Source organism: Setaria italica, chromosome IV (genome assembly GCF_000263155.2).
Source record: "Setaria italica strain Yugu1 chromosome IV, Setaria_italica_v2.0, whole genome shotgun sequence".
NCBI classification, from domain to species: Eukaryota; Viridiplantae; Streptophyta; class Magnoliopsida; order Poales; family Poaceae; genus Setaria; species Setaria italica.
Window position 1 is genome coordinate 34,961,478 of NC_028453.1, and position 16,595 is coordinate 34,978,072.

At 45.6% G+C, this 16,595-nt stretch overlaps 1 long non-coding RNA gene across 1 annotated transcript; it reads right to left on the bottom strand.

The window, feature by feature from the left end:
• Positions 1 to 2,073: 2,073 nt before the first annotated feature.
• LOC101784983 lies at positions 2,074 to 2,825 on the bottom strand. The gene is made up of 2 exons (XR_001163835.3): positions 2,642 to 2,825; positions 2,074 to 2,484 (listed from the first exon to the last, which is right to left on the bottom strand). It is a non-coding gene; the product is annotated as an uncharacterized LOC101784983 (long non-coding RNA).
• Between the last annotated feature and the right edge of the window lie 13,770 nt (positions 2,826 to 16,595).

Here is a 16,595-nt window from a genome sequence, read left to right on the forward strand (position 1 = left end):
CATCAGAGCACCGAGCTCTTTCTTGATGACTATGCAAACTCGAAGACTGTGGCGTGCATCCTTATGGTTAAAGCTTACTTCGCACCAAAGCCTACCATGAAGAAAGATCCACCACTTGATAAGGTTAAATTTTGGGTTTTCATTAGAAGCATGGAGAAAAAGTTAGAGAAACCACTGCTATCTGACTACAACCGCTCAATAACAAAGTCTTATCAAATGAAGAAAAGGGGGTCAAGTATTCCACAGCTCAGAACCCAATCCAACCTCCAGGCGCTTTTAGAGTTTTATAAGGACGTACTTATATTCGCCAAGGATACAAATCTCACCGCAGCTCAACTTCGAAGGGTGGATCACATCCCAAAGCAAGCTGGGGCTGGTAAATGGAAATTTGAGTTAGGGAAAGAGCTTGTGTGGCCGCAGTTGGTGGACCATCTTCCAACAAAGATGTACAAATTGCACCAATGCTACATGGAGGCTTCAGCCACCGGTTTACTCATGCTTGAAGTTCGGATTGGAGATCCACATTATTTCTATGGGGATGCCATTATAAATGTGCCGCTCGAGGAACTTTATTTCCTTTACAATCAAGACACACTTGACAAATCACTCATCAGTTCATAGGTTTTGTAAGTGTTTAATTTGCTCTAACTTTAAAATCCTCGCTCTAGTCATCATGCGACATCTTATCTCCTATTCTATATTGTATCATGCAGGATGGAGATTCAAACTTGTCGGAGGAAAGGATACTATGACATCGGCTTCATGGACCCAGATGTTATAAATGAGGCAACTATAAGAGATAAACCAAATCGGACCTTGAAGAATATATATAATTTCTTGGACAAGCAACATTACAAGAATACATACTTTTGTCGTAAAACTTCAAGTGAGCGTGTTTCCCATCTCTTTTCTTCTTTGAACTAGTAGTTAGAAATAAGGCTAGCTAGCTTTTGACTATGCTATATGTATAGCTTTCACTAGATACTTCTTGTTATCGTGGTTGATCGAAGCACGATCTATATCCTGGACTCTTTGAGGAGACCAAGAAATCAATACACCAACCTCATAGACATGCTTAACAAAGCATGGGCTCGCTTCCATTAACATCACTCGAATGAATTCAAGGAGGAACTTGATATCAAGTCTAAATTCCCGGTATGTAGAATTTTCACATCTTGTGTCACTTCCTTGAATACAACAAATATTTCATAACTTATATAGTGTTTGAGATAAGATCCGGGGAATAATTTATGTAGATACTACGTATGTGAGTTCATTCATGGCTTTGTAGGTCCGAAGCGTGTGACTGACCATAAACTAAGAGTACGTAGACAAAATTCTTAACAATATATTAGTTCTAATCCTCCATATCCATTGATCTCATATGATAACCTTTGCCAATGACACAGATGAGAGATATGAAGGAAGCACTCCTTGAGACGGAAAAAATTAGGGCAATTCAAGAACAACTCAGTAGATTTCTTCTGGATGAGGTAGTAAATCCAGCAGGAGAGTTCCATAATGATGGATCAAATATGTTGAACTTGGAAAGTTGATGCAATGTAATGTAATATTATTCATATATGTGTATGCACAATATGTCTATGTATAATATTATCTCAAATGTAATATTAAAAATCAAATATAACTCTATATATATTAGCATATTAGAACTAGTATACGTAAATGAATACTAAAGGAAACAAGCACGAAATACTAATATAGAATAAGAAAATAGAAAAGAAAATAAGAAAGGAAATAGAAAAGAAAAAAGAATGTGGTAGCCAATTTATTACCGGTTGGTATAAATAATCGGTACTAAAGGTCCTCTTTTATTACGGTTACCGTGCTAAGGGTTCCCACCCAGTTACTTAAGGTAGATTCCCAAGCAGTGGGAGTTCATGGGCTGTCACACGATGCTGATGGACTCCTCATGCTGGCCCCCCCTTTTTTTTTAATTGTTGTCCTCTCCCTTTTCTTATCTGTTTTTCCCGGTCTCTCATACTGCTTGTGCGTTGATCTTTATTCTAAGCTGAAAGTCATTCACATGCCATTTATCATATTCATGTCATCTGGTAGAAGCAAATTCGACCCAGTTTTATTGATACTTAACACACACGTACGTGTACATGAGACGGTGTTATATATCCTCTTAGGTTGTGGAGTAGCTAACATGCAGTCGTGCACACGGTGCGTCGATCAAAATAGTGGAGTTGTATTGTACTAGTATCATGTAGGTCACTGGTCACAGTACGTAGTTGCGCCAAGTTTTTTTTTCGTTACTACACCATACGAGCAGAGAACGTGATCCGCGAGGCAGCCATCAAGGATGTAGGTTCTCTCCGTTGGATTGTGCAGCGGGTGTGCTAGGGTAGTAGACACCAGGCCCGCCGCCGGGACGGGGCGTGTAGGGTTGACCACGACCTGGGCACGGTCCGATGCACGCAGGATGGTTGGGGTCCAAAGCTCCGCCGGAACCTAGCCCTGGAAATTAATCAGGAGTACGTGTATACAGTATTCAAGTAATTTCCTTGGTAGTCAGGTCTATCTGTCTATGAACCTATATGGTCCAATAATCTATATTGAAAGATGCCACGGGATGATGAGGAAATTAAACGAGCAGTTTAGAGTAGTAGCTAACCAACGCCACGGATTCCATGGCAGACGGAGCTGGGCATGATCACCGCGGAGACGACGAGCAGTGCGAGCACGAGGAAACGGGCGGTTTTGGTGGAGGACGCCATCGCGCGTGCTTTGGCTCGCAGCGAGCTGTTTGCCCCTGGTTGGGTTTATTTCCTGTGAATGGGAGCTATGCTAGCTGCTGTTGCTTGCTGGAGCACTATGAACATGGAGGCCGTATTTATAGGCATCAATCTTATCACACGGCCGGCCAGATAGAAAAGAAAGGCAAAATATTTCTATGATGATCCAGCGAGCGGAGCCGGTAATTTCAGTGCAAGGTGACACACAGCGAGCACGCCACGCACTATGCCAGTGCGTTGTAACTTTTTACTCCGGAAGGATGTGCATGCACGCGTCCAGGAGGTCTCCGGTTAGTCAAGATTCGCCGTATCGCCACCGTGCGAGACCAGCAAAGGAAACCAGCATGGGTGGAGTCGACCAAGCGACGACGTAGAGCTATGGAACATTGTCGTCGCACTTCAGAGTGCGGCTGCGGCACGATGAGCAACAGCGACCTTGCTCCTCCTGGCACGGCGGATCAAAATAGCACCGCTACCTTCGTATCGTAGGATCGTATAGCCCACGGACCGCGGCGCAAGTTGCTGCCTAGCTCGTATGCCGTTGCTGCAACGCCCGGACCAGGGCCACCGTCTGCCGTGGGGCTTGCGCTTGCCGGCTTTGACGCCGTGTTGTCGGAGGCTCGCCGTGACGCCGCGCTAGGTTGGCGGTGACTGACTGCTCACTGGCGGCACGTACTGGGCATGTGCGAGCGCCATCCACTCGCGGCTTTGGCTGTCTCGCTCTGGAGAACGACCTGCCAGAGGCCCCTGGCCGGCTCAACACTGCTGCTATACACACTGCCGGTTCCGAACCCTACATCACCGCTAGTCTGGGGTCCTTTGGATTAGAGTCTGTGGTAAGTTTGGTTACCACCAGATCTATATAAAGTGAGAAATGTTTCTGCCTATTGTTTTTGTTTGTCCAACTTAATCTCGTAATTAGTACATATGGATTCATATTTATTAATCTATTTTCTGCAACGCACGTCTTCTCCTTCGCCCGTCCACCTCCCCTTCTGGGATTGGGCGCGGGCGGCAGCTGGAGCGGGGCGCCCCGCCGCTGCCCCTGCGCGCGGCCTCGGCGGCGAGGTCGGCCTCCGGAGCGTTCTCGTCCGCAGCGGCGGGGCTGGGACCACCGCGCGGTTCACGCTCTGCGCCGACGCGGCCGCCGAGGGCATCAGGGCGGCGTGGTTTGACCGCTGCGGCGCGGCGCGCGCGGAGGGGGCGCGGGAGGTGTCAGTGACTCGGTGTCGCGCCGCGGAGGTGGAGCGTGCCGGGAAGGTCGCCGTTGAGCGGTGCCGGGACGCGCGGCTCCGCTGCAGCGGGGCGGCCGTCGCCGCGCGGTGCCGGCGCGCCGACGTGGAGAGCTTCGGCGGGAACAGGACGAGCTTGCGAGAAATCAAATCGATTAAACTATCTACCATTCTACCCGCTCGTTCACCATGCGCACGCCGGCACGCACTTCTTGCCCCGTTGGCCGCACTTGTTCCACTTCCAGACACCACGCGAAGCTGCGAATGCATCTCGCCCGCTTGCCGAGCTTGCACCTGCACCTCCAGATGCACTCGCCAAGCGCTGCCGCCGTGGAGTGCTAGGGTTAGGTTTGGTCTTCGGATGAGGGTGCCTGAGCTCGTGATGTGCGGTGGTGGGTGAGTTCCTGGGTTGTGGTTCGGCCTGGTTATTATTCGTTGCTACGGTGTTGGGCCAATATGGGCCAAAATGGCTGCAGACCTAGCTGGAGCTAAGTTCGGTGTAATCAATGCACCTTCCAAATCTCTACGCAAGCTACATGTGCTGGATAGGGCTTTGGTTTCGTAGATCAAAGGATCAAAAATACATCTAAACTTTAGGTCCCACTTGTCAGAGGGGTGGCACTCACGGACACACCGGAGAACCACGCATGGATGCGCCGTGACCCGCAAAATTGGAGCACGCGCTACTGCCGCTCTCACGGGCTGCACGCCCTCACCGTTGCTTGGACTCAATCCGTTTGCAGTGGAGCTGGAGGAGCACGGGGCGGGAGGGTTCGTCAACAACGTGGCTCACACAAATCAAGACAAATCGGCTATGGATCAAGCAATTTAAATGGCCAAGACTCCAAAACTAGAGAAATCACAAAGCTCCATTTGCGGCATAGCATATTTATATTCTAATTGATTTTTTTTCTGCACTCACGAATCAACGAAAACAAAGTCGCAAGAATAGAAGCCACCACACCTGCAGCAGCTGTCGTGCCCTTGAGCACTGTAAGGGAGGACCAGTCGAGTGGAGAGCAGAGGATCCCTCTACCTGGCACGGCAGCTGTCGGTGTTTTAGACCGGCAACCCGCCTAGGGGTACCCTAGGTGGTCTTTTATGCGGTAAGGATCGTCGAGAATCAAGGAATCAATGGTGACGCAAGGAACACGATTTAGACAGGTTCGGACTGCTAGATCACGTAATACTCTACGTCCTGTGTGTTGGTTTGTATTTGATGAACTGGAGTTGTCCTCGTGTGACCTGGGCTTGGGTGTTGAGGTATGACCTGCCGAGCTAGGTACCCCTGCCCTCCTTTATATACTCCAGCGGGCAGAGTACTAGTTGGATTACAAGGAGTCCTAGTAGGAGTACACGGGACTAGTCCTAGTCAGATTACAGGGGAATCCTAGTAGGAGTCTGACTTCTTCCTTCCTTGCGAGTACTAGGGATGTATCCCCGACAGCATCCCCTTCCTCGTCGACCTCATCCTCAGCAAAGAAGTAGTGCAGGGTGCTGCCGGGGGTGAGGATGCGGCGGATAGAGGAGGAGCCGATGCTTTGAGGATGGAGAGGTGTTGGGAGGAGACAGGGCAGAGGGATATCGTGGCACTAGATGAGCTCCTCACCAAGGCTACGGCCTCCTCACGTAGTCGTAGTGGGGGACGTAGGGGAGCGGTGACGGGAACAAACGGGAGGAGCTAGTGACGCCATGAGCCGCGAGGGATATTGAAAAAAAGAGGTGAGGGATACCAAGGCTGTGGAATTCGAGGAGTTGGCCGGTTAGGTGTGGTGGGCCGATTTGGGCTGCATTAGGCAGTTAGGCTGGTACACGTGAATGTCATTTAGTATCTCTGTATATTGTTTGAGAGTTGCTTACCACTTATGACAACCTTCATTGTGCAATGCTCCGTGATTTAACATTTTCATGTTATAGCTTTTATTTAGTTACCTTTGTATTCAATATCATGTTTTTTAAACTTCAAACATCATAGGTCTTTTATTTTAATATCTCTCTCTCTTGGGTGCTCTAAATCTTTCTAGGAAAATAGAAACTCTAAGAAAATCATGAAATTCTAGCTTCTCATGCGGCTCTTCACCATCATACAGACCGCTATCCGTGTAGGCTTTGGCTAAAGCACGAGTGGTTGCATGGAGGTGACAACATCAATATAGAAGCTAAGTGAGCATACATGAAATAAGAGAATCGTAGCAAAGCACGGGTATTTTCTAGTAAAATAAAAATAAAATACCTAGTGCCCGCACCGCCGTCGCACCTCGGCCTGCCTACCGCCATCTCCTCGGCCCTGTTGCTGCCATTCCTCACGTCGCGCCACCGCCATCATCTCAGACCCCTCACACCATGCCCGTCGCCGTCACCTCGGCCCCATTTCTACTTCTCCTTGCCTTGCCGCACCGCCGCTCCTTGCCCCGTCGTTGCCACTCCTGGCACCGCACATGCGGACGTTGCTAGAGCCTCGCACCGTGCCGCGCGCAACCCACGCCGCTAGGGCTTTGCCTTGCCAGATCCAGACTCCCCAGCTGTCAAGCCTCCGCAGCCCCACCGTACCCGCCACCACAGCTCCAAATCTTGCCCCACCACTCCTTATTGCCCTGCACCGCTGCTAGCGAGGGGCAAATAGAGGGGGAGGAGAGGCAGAGGGAGGTGGCGGATCCGCCGACCTAGAGAGAGAAGTGGAGGGAGGGGGAAGGAGAGAGAGGTGGGAGGTGTGAGGGAGAGGAAGTGTCTTAGCACAGGGAGAGAGAGAAGTGGCATGAGGGAGTGGCCTGGTAGAGGATGAGAGCGGAGAATGTACCCGAGATACGAGATTTAAATCTATTGAAATCATTTTGTATTATCCGCATCGGGTACTACTACCGGGTGATGTTAAAATCTTGCACTGATACTTTCACAGTTAGTTTTAGCCACCAACCGATGGTGCAAAGGAATCACCTCTTGTTGAAGATTAATTTCTGTAGGAGTGCTATTGTTCCTGGACACGCGCTCATATAAAAAGCAGCGTGGCTTTTCGTGCGTTATGTGACGTTCTTTTGGGTGCAACGCAACGCAGGCTCCATTTTTCCAATGCCATCTTTAGTTTTCCCGGAACACATAATGGGTGCCGGATCTTAAGGATTGATCATAACTACTTGTTGTCAATGACTACATCACCTACTACTTAAAAAAAAGACACCATTAATTAGAAGAACTAGTTCATCAACCCGTACTCCAGTATGGGCAAATATTTTTAAAAGTTATTATATTTAAAAATTATCTAGAAGTTAGACTCCTAGCTAACAATAAAAAATATTTAACTTACTATTCTCTCATTTATTTAATACTCTGAGACAATACTCATGCAGATGTGTACTTATCTTTATCCAGTTGTGATTTTTTAATTAGTAATTACTCTGTACATTCACTTTTTTTCATTTTGTGTCGCACCTTCATACATTATGTTTAGCACAAAAAATTAGTATTTTTTCATCGCTTCCTCACATACATGTATAGATGATCTACACGATGACACCCATCATGTGTATATACCTTAACTTAATATTTCTATATTAACAATGATAAAATAGGTAATTTTAGAATTATGTATTGGTTTAATTTTGGACACTTCGATCAAAAACATAATTATATAAATATTTAGGTGTTTACTTTAAGATATTTTTAATAACGACATATGTGGGTAACTTAGATATAAATATTTAGAATGGTATTTTAGGTTATGTTTTATAATGATATGCATGGGTAAGTTAGATGAAGATTTTGGGGTTACTTTATATTATGTTTTATAGTAGCAGAGCTGAGTAATTTAGATATAGGTTTCGGAGTTTACTTTAGAATATTTTTATAATGATAGCGGTGGGTAACTTTTTTAAAATATAATAGAACAATGACTATAATTATTTGAATGTACATGATTGATGTTCGATATTTTTAATTTTTGTAAGAATTTTCTAGAATTTATATTTTTCTTTTGTAGAATGTCTGGTCAAAATTAATGTAGAGTCTCCAATTAAAAAAATAAGGCCATATTGCTATAAAACTGTTACCTTGAGCTTGAGCTACCTCTCATTTATTAAATCTAACATAATACTTATATAGATGTACTTATTATCTTCATCTGGTTATCATATATTTTAGTTAGTAATTAATATATAACATTTCTATCCATATTTATAATATTTAACTTTTCACTTTGCATCACAGTTTTGCGCTTGAATTTGTTTAATGAACCCTAAGTTTAAGCTATAATTTTAACACAGAAATTCATACTCTCCATCACATCATGCATATATAAATTTAAGGGTTACTTTAAGTTATTTTAAGTATTAGTGGTGGGCAAATTTAAGGGCTATTTCAAGTTATTTTTTAAGTATTAATGATGGGCAATTTAGTTGCAAATTTAGGGGGTTATTTTTAGATGGTGACACACACGCGTATCTAAATTTAAGATGTTCCTTTAAGTTAGTTCTTAACTATTAGGGGTGGGAAATTTAGTTGCAAATTTAAGGATTGTTTTAATTTTTTTTATAGTGGCACAAGTAGGTTATTTACATGAAGATTATGGGGTTAATTTAGTTTATTTTATATAATAGCAGATGTTGGTAATTTAGATATAGATTTAGGGGTTATTTTAGGCTATTTTCATAATGGTATAGGTGGGTAATTTTAAAAAAATATAATAGACCCAATGGCTATGATGATTTTAATCTACCGATTGATGGCTAGATGTGTTTGCTTATTTTGATAATTTCTAAGATTTCTTTTTTTTCTAGAGCGTCCACCTTAGATTCTAGGTGGCTCCACCTGGAGGCTTCAAAAGAAACCTCCAATAGCAATAGTAGAATACAAGATAATACGAGCATTCATGCATAGTGTAGGACTCAAACTCAAGTAGGTACATTGTACCACGAGGACAAAACACCTAGGTAGTGACCGTTAACGATCCGTAGGCGATCCGTAGGCGTGTTTTGGAACTCACAACACCTAAGGGCAGTCCCAACCTAATGAATAGGATGATGTCCATAGAATTAAATAAATTGCCACCTAGGATAAAAGATGATGTGGCAAGGGAGTAAATGAAGAAAGAGAAGGAAACCAGGTGTTGCATGAGACCTATTTTCTACACACCATCCAAGACATAATGAGAGATTGTAACAACTCTACCTAAATTAAGTGCTTTTAGCTCTAAACCAGTGATAAATCCTTAAGTTAAGAAGTGAAATGACCTTTTTAAACCTAAGAAGCTCTCCTTTGGAGTTTGTTTTAAAGCTTGAAATTCTATATACAAACTTAAGTTGCTGCCCAAATAAGAGTTGTAAAACTTTTAAATTCCAACAACTTTTGTTAAAGGCACTTTGACCATTTCGGAGTGAAAGGAAGTCAAAAACAACAACCAAAGCCGGCTTTCCTAAAGGACCCTAAAAATCTCTTAAGTCCTGAAAGTCGAGTTTTCCTCCATCCTTGCAAGCTATCATCTCCCATTTTTCTATCTAAACTCGAGTCAGAGCCTTAATAGAAGTTGTAGTACCTCAAGAGTGTTCCAACTTTGTTACACTGGCCCAGATCCAAATCAGACCCGAGCTTGTTCAAAATCCCGATCAAAGTGAGGTAAACCAGTCAACTCGCCCCGGATGCTTAAAAATCCTAAGTCTGGAATCCCAGATTTTTGGCTAACTTTGGCTGGAAATATCTTTGAATCCTCTCACAATCAAAACCGACACCTTAAACAAAGTTTGAAGAACGATCAGAGTTGGGCAAGTTTGTTTAAGGGAGTTTCGGGAGTTGTGTTGAAAGATTCGGAGAAGGATCGCTCCAAAGCTGGTCGGGCTTGCTGCCCGAAGGGAGCCTCGATGCCCGCGCGCCCGAGCATGTTCGCTCGCGCGCCGCGCGCCACGTGGCCGCCGGCCACCGGCAGCTCGCCGGCGCCCTATCACCAGCGCGACAGCGACAGGACGAGAGCCACGGCGCCCAACCCGCACCCGCGACAGGACGGAGCGAGCGCAGGGCGAGCCAATCGCCGGCCGCGCGCAGGTCGCCTTCCGCCTGCCACGGCTTTGCTCCGCCAACCCTATTCGGCCCGTTCGCCGAGAAAGCTGAGGCCCCCGACGTCCCGCTTCTCCGCCCGCTCGCCCAACCCCCGCGGTAGCCTTCCGCCTCGCTCGCCCGACAGACCGGAAGCCCCAGACGCACGCCGCCCAAGGCCAATCGCCGCCGAAGACCACCCGTAGCTCCGCCTCCTCTGCCCAATGGCGTCGTCGGCCAATGGCCGCCTTGCCCATGCACTCGCCGCTCCCGGCCTTATCCTTTCCCCACCGGAGCCCCGCCTCGACCCTCCGCGCCACCCCGGCCCTATAAAAGGGAACCCCCTCACCGGCAATGCCACCCCTTTGCCACCGCCCACACCGCACCGCCACTTTCTCCTCTGCGCCCTGCTTTCTCCTCTGAGCCACCGCTTTCTTCCCGCGCCGCCGCTGAGCTTCCGTGGAGCTCACCCCCTTGCGCCACCCCACACTCCGGCGACTTCACCGCCACCCTCAAGCCGCTTCTTCCAACACACCAGCCGCCCGCTCCTCCGCGCGGTACTAGAGCTTGCTTGTGTCCACCAGAAGCACGCCGCCGCTGGACCACCATCGAAGTCTCGCCGCCACCCAAGCCTTCGTGCGTACAACCTTCCCGCCCCAGCCTGCTCCTGCTTGGCCCCAAGGCTTCGCCGGTAGACCTGGAGGTAAGCTACTTAACCTCCCTATCTTTTCGTTTCGCCCGACCCCTGTCCTTTTTTCGGTTCGTCCGACCCCTTTCCGTTTGGTTCGTCCGACCCCTTTTCGTTCGGTTCGTCCGACCCCTTTCTGTTCGGTTCGTCCGACCCCTTTCTTTTCGTTTTGCCCGACCCCTGTCCTTTTTCGTTTCGCCCGACCCTTTGTTTCGGTTCGCCCGACCCCTTTTCTTTTCGTGTCGCCCGACCTTTTCCCGTTCGCCTCGCCCGACCCTGCCGAGTTCGCCGACCCTTTCTCCGCCTCGCCCGAGGGCTCGGTTGTAACTTTTTATTTGACCCAAGGGTATCGGTGAAATGTTTTCGGGGATTCCTCTGTGTTGAGTCTGAGGACCTCGGTACGGTTTTCCTTAAACCTGAGGGTCAGACCTTAAGTTTTCCCCAATCCGACCCTCTCATCCTGCTCTCCACCAACAGAAGTTGAACTCCCCCACCTTTTCTGTAGCTTTGCTACCAGTGTCCGTGTTAAAGCATGAGTGTGTGAAATAACCATCTAAAATGTTAACCCCTGCATTGCATTTCCGTGTAGAGTTGAATCTCGCCGACGGAACGTACGAGCTTCATCCAGCACCGGAAGAAGACCCCGCCCAGGAACTGCACCCCTTCGAAGGAGAGCTCGAGCCAGCGCAAGACCCCGAGGACCTGCAAGCTTTTTCTGAAGGCAAGCCCCGGTGCATGAACTCCCTGTTTTGCTTTCATGCCACTTATTGATTACTTGATTGCACATTTACGTTTCGAGGAGTTGTAATGGAACCTTAGATGCATAACTTAGTACCTTATTTTTGAATACTAGTTGCTAAGGCCGAGTAGTTGCATTGCTTAATAGGTTTCGGTAAAAGTCGAGTGATCTCCTTTCACTCGCGAGTTATAGGAGTTGAATGTTTCAGATTTGTCGAAACTATAAGGACGACGGACGAGGCCAGGCTTGTGTTCGATGCTTGGTGGATTGCCCCGTCTGTCTAAATGAAAATGAACTAAGGTCAAAACGTGTCGGCGTTCGTGATCAAGTGTTTGAAAGTACTAATCTCATACCTAGTATGGGATGGGGAAGCCTAGTACCTGATTGAACTGGGGCGTGGCATACCTTCCGGCTGTCCTTGGAACGTCGTTCCCATGGTGCATCATGTGGGTGCAAGTGCGGTCACAGTACAGCAATAGGCCGGGACTGTGGAGCATTGCATGCCAAAGGAAGTTGGCCCTGACACGTGCCTAAGGGATCGATGGGAACGGCTGACAAATGAAGCGACCCTTCATGGTGCGCGGATGTCGTGAGATTAGGTTTGCCATGCATGGTTAATAAATTCGAATCGATTCGTCTGCCTCTCACAGATTGGGACTACTTGATCGCTATTCTGCACTGAGTAAAGATGGACATGATGATGATTTTTAATCTTGATGCTTGTTCAGTAATTGCTTGGAAACCATGTTTGTTTAGTATAAGTTGCTAATCTAGAATGGATAAAGAACATAGAACATGAGCTAAAAGGGTGAAAGTAAGGACTGACTTTAGACGCTTTTGGCAAGAAAACCCCAGAGCCAGAAAGCCTTGCATGTCTAGGTCTCGGTCGTGTCTTTCCGACGGGTCAGTCTTGCTGAGTATTAGTTGCTCAGCCTTGTTGTGGCTAATCTTTTTTAGGTATTGTCAGTAGCTTGGGTGTTGGTACCACTTGGCCGACCCAGCTTCCTCTAGGCTAGACCGTCGAGTGGGATCCTTCCTCGGACGGCGAAGGAAGGAACTTTTGATGTCATGATCGGCTCCGTCATGATGTCTTGTATCGACGTTTAGCTTCCGCTAGTTTTAATTTGACTTCGAACCATGCAAAATTTCGGTTTGAATTTCCAAAAACTCTGATGTAATAAATTGTTGAACTATGTTGTCATGATGGAATGTTGTAATCTCTGTGCTACTCACCTTCGCATGAGCGATGCTTCTCGATCCTGTTATGTGGTTTATCGGAGGAAATCCGATGGTCGACCAAGTTGACTTGCTTAAAGTGCATAATCGCGTGTCAGGCGACTTCAATGCATTTTAGTCAGGTTAATTTGGGCGGTTCTGCCACAGAGATGAGTAGTATTAAATTCAAGTATGGAATAGTGGTATTTGCATTGGAAGAATAGTTTCTAGTACTAGTTTCTTGATGATGTGAAGCTTGTGGAAACTATGGCTGGGTTGGGACTGCACTAAGCGGCTAGAGGCATTGTCTTGAGTAACTCGCGTTTCTCAACTAGCAGTAAAAAAAAATACATTTTCATTGTGGTTGAAGATACCATCTATTTCTATCGTCGATTCTAAGCACCAACTGACAGCAAAAAGAGAATTTGTAGCGTATGTTTAACAACCCAACCGGATTGAGCCCCCGCTACCGCACGTTCGGTTCACCGACAGATTGTAAGCAAGCTCCAGCACATTTAAATTTGAGAATATAAATCACTCCTGCTTAACCTGTCTGCAAATCATTTTAGAGGTAGCCTACTTCAGTGATAACTTTTCGAATTCTGTTGATATGGACGAAATTCACTGGGAATTACAAAACGACCTGCTTAACAATTTCAGAAACATGTAAACAATCTGCATCTTGTCCGTTCAATGTTGTTTTTGCACCCGGCCCTTTTCTTTGACTTCATGTGTTCTCCTGATTTCATTTGCACAACACAAGTAATAAGTTTGTTTTCTTGCCTGAATGTTTTCCGTAGTTTACAAATAGGAAATGAGCAGGAAGCGTTACTTTAAATACGGGAGTATTCTTCACTTAACTTAACTTAGCGCGGACCATCTTCACTTAATAAGTTTGTTCATTATTTCACTCCAGTTTTATTCAGTCCATAGCGATAAACATAAGTACATGAGAGACGGTGTTACAACCCGCGTAGTTCAGTACCGTACGGTGTTCATTTCTGGAGTACTATCCGTTTAGGCTACTGTTGGCATTGTCAACCTTTTCTTTTACCTTACGTACACACCATTGAAACGTGATCAAGGGCTCAAGGCAGCCATCAAGGCCATGGGATCTCTCCATTCGGTGGTGGAGCCGCAGCGGGTGTATGATGAGGATACGGTGGAACACGATGGCCGCAGGGGATACCAGGCCCATAACGGGGCCACAGAGTGCCGGGACGGTGCACGCAGGGATAGGTAGGTTTCAAACAGCCGGGGCGATCTATCCCTGAAATACACGCTGTTGGGAGCACCCATGGTTATTACTGTACTTATTAGCAAACATATACTCGTATGAAGGAAGTAGCAGCATGGACGATGGGCCAACCAGCGTCGCGGGCTCCGTGGCAAACGGAGCTGGCCATGGCCACTACGAGCAGCGCGATCTGCAGGAGCGCGAGGAGACGGGCGGTCTTGGTGGAGGACGCCATCGCACTTTTGCTGGCCGGCCGCTAGCTAGATGCTTGTCCCTAGGTCAGTCCCTGTGAGTTTGAGTTACGCTGCCGCTTGAATCTTGATGTAGCATTGTGATATTTGGAGGCCGTATTTATAGGAAAGAGGAATGCAAGGGAAGGCAGCAGGTTGAGTTCCCAGTGCGCCATAGAGCCAGAGCCTCGTTTCTTCTCGATGACCACATCCTCGTCTTCCACGGGTGAAAATCTTCGGTTAGTCGTCGTTAGGGATGAAAGCGGATCAGATCGGAGCGGATAATAATTTTTCCACATCCTCGCCCATTCTTTTTTGTCGGATGCGGAGCGGAGCAGATATTACACGAATGCTGTTATGGAAGCGGATTTTCTCGGATGCCGCAACTGGTGCGGAGTCAGTGAAACACTAAAAAATCATTGCAATATAGAAAAAATAATAGATGATCGAAACATCAAAACCAGATATTGCAATAGTTAAACAACCCAAAAATCGATCATGCAACCCCACAAAATGCATACCTCTGCAGCACTTGCAAAATCCAAAAATATCTATCGTAAAAGGACGGAGCATCTAATGCAACATATTTAGATGTTTCGTTGCATAAAGGAAGTAGCTTTTGAAGACAAAAGGAATCTAAATGCAACATTGATTTGTATTTCTATCTTATTTTCTTCTTTATTAGAATATTTATATTAGTACATGCCTGCTGCCTTCAATTAATATAAGAATCCAACTTTAAAGTAGTACCACCTTTATTCTATTACAACTTGTATCAAATTTTCCTATGCACCTTGCCGGAATCAAATATATTTTTCTTTAACTCTATTTCATATATATAAGGTGACAACTATAAGCAGAACTATGGCTGACTGTCCAACTAGCTAGGTTTGTGTAGTCTTAGGCTCCTAGCGCAAACAAATATTTGCGAGTCTCAAATAGTTTGCCAGGTGGTGGATGGTTCTATGGTAGGCAAATTCTTATTATTAAGTCGGCATTTGATAAAAAATTGCTGCTCCTTGTTTTTTGTTAACCAGTTATGGTGTTCGTCCGTTGCAACAACTTTAATGAAAAAAGAATTTCTAGATTCTTTCTGTTGAGATAATTAAAGTTTTGTAAGTTATTGTTCCTAAATCTAAAACTTACACATAATCGATTATTAAGGCACAAGGAAACCACAAGAGTACAACTCGGCACAGAAGATCATCCCTGCACACATATAAGCATACATAGATCAATGCACAAATGATCCTTGAGTATAGAACCATCCACCACCTGTTTTAATAAGCAGTAAAGAGTAGTAATTGGTTATCCCTTAGACCAAAATCATGGTCATCCATGGTAGGAGCTACTAAAATTTGACTATATATCCTACACCATTTATCATTAAGTTTTCCTTAGAATAGTAAAGTCTGATCAATTATAAAGCTTCCAATCTAGATTCCTTGCCTTTTGGTTCGCTATATCTGTGTTTCATCCTCACTAAAAATCTTGGGATTGAAATCGGTCGCGTAGAACCTTTTTTAATAGTACTTTCAGCTCTTATTGACTGATTTTATATTGTTTGCCAGTAGTTTATCTTCGTGTTTTTTTCGCTTTTATGTCCCATAAGCTTCCTTTGCTCTTGGTATCAAGCAGAACCATGTCAGTACTGCTTTGTAATACTATTTAAATCTTTCTTTCTTGTACCTGCATAACATTTTTAAACTTTTTATGTGGGTCAACTAATAACAAGTAGCAAGTTCCTTTTTCTTCCTGGTTCTATGCTGTAACAACTAACAAGTTTATGTTCCTTCGCTCTTCGCTTTTTCCTTCTCAGGTTCCATGTTATAAGTAGCAAATTTTGGTGTGGCAACTAAATTCATTTGGCAGCATGGAGCATGCTGCCTTTAGCTAGCTACTTTAGGGCTCAATTGTTTACAGATTCTGCTTGACATTTTATCAACCACAGTCTCACATTTCTCATTTTGTTGACAAACCAAAATATTCTGCATATCATCTTTTTGCTGACTGTAGATTCACTAAGAAGATATGGGCATCAATCACGAAGTGCCTAGCAATCCCAGCATTGCACCCGAGGGAATGGACGCAACATGACGGTGATCTCCATATGTGGTGGACGAGTAGAGCAAGATCAACTACCAGCTCGTGAAAAGGCCTCTGCTCCTTAATCATGCTAACCTTCTAGGTAATCTGGAAGGAAAGGAACGTGAGGATTTTTTTAAAAAAGAATCCACAAGCGATAGAGTTTTCTTCAGAGCTAGAGATGAATTAGATAGTTGGACGATGGCGGGGCTAAACACCTCGCCACCCTTGCCGGCCAGACTTAGCTAGTCCTGCGCCACAATTTTCTCTTTTTCCTCCTTTTTTGATCTAGCCAAGGCCCATCTGGAATGCCCTTCTTTTTAATATAATTGACGGTTCTCCTGCCGGTTCGTTTCAAAAAAACAAAATATTCTACATATATGATCCTG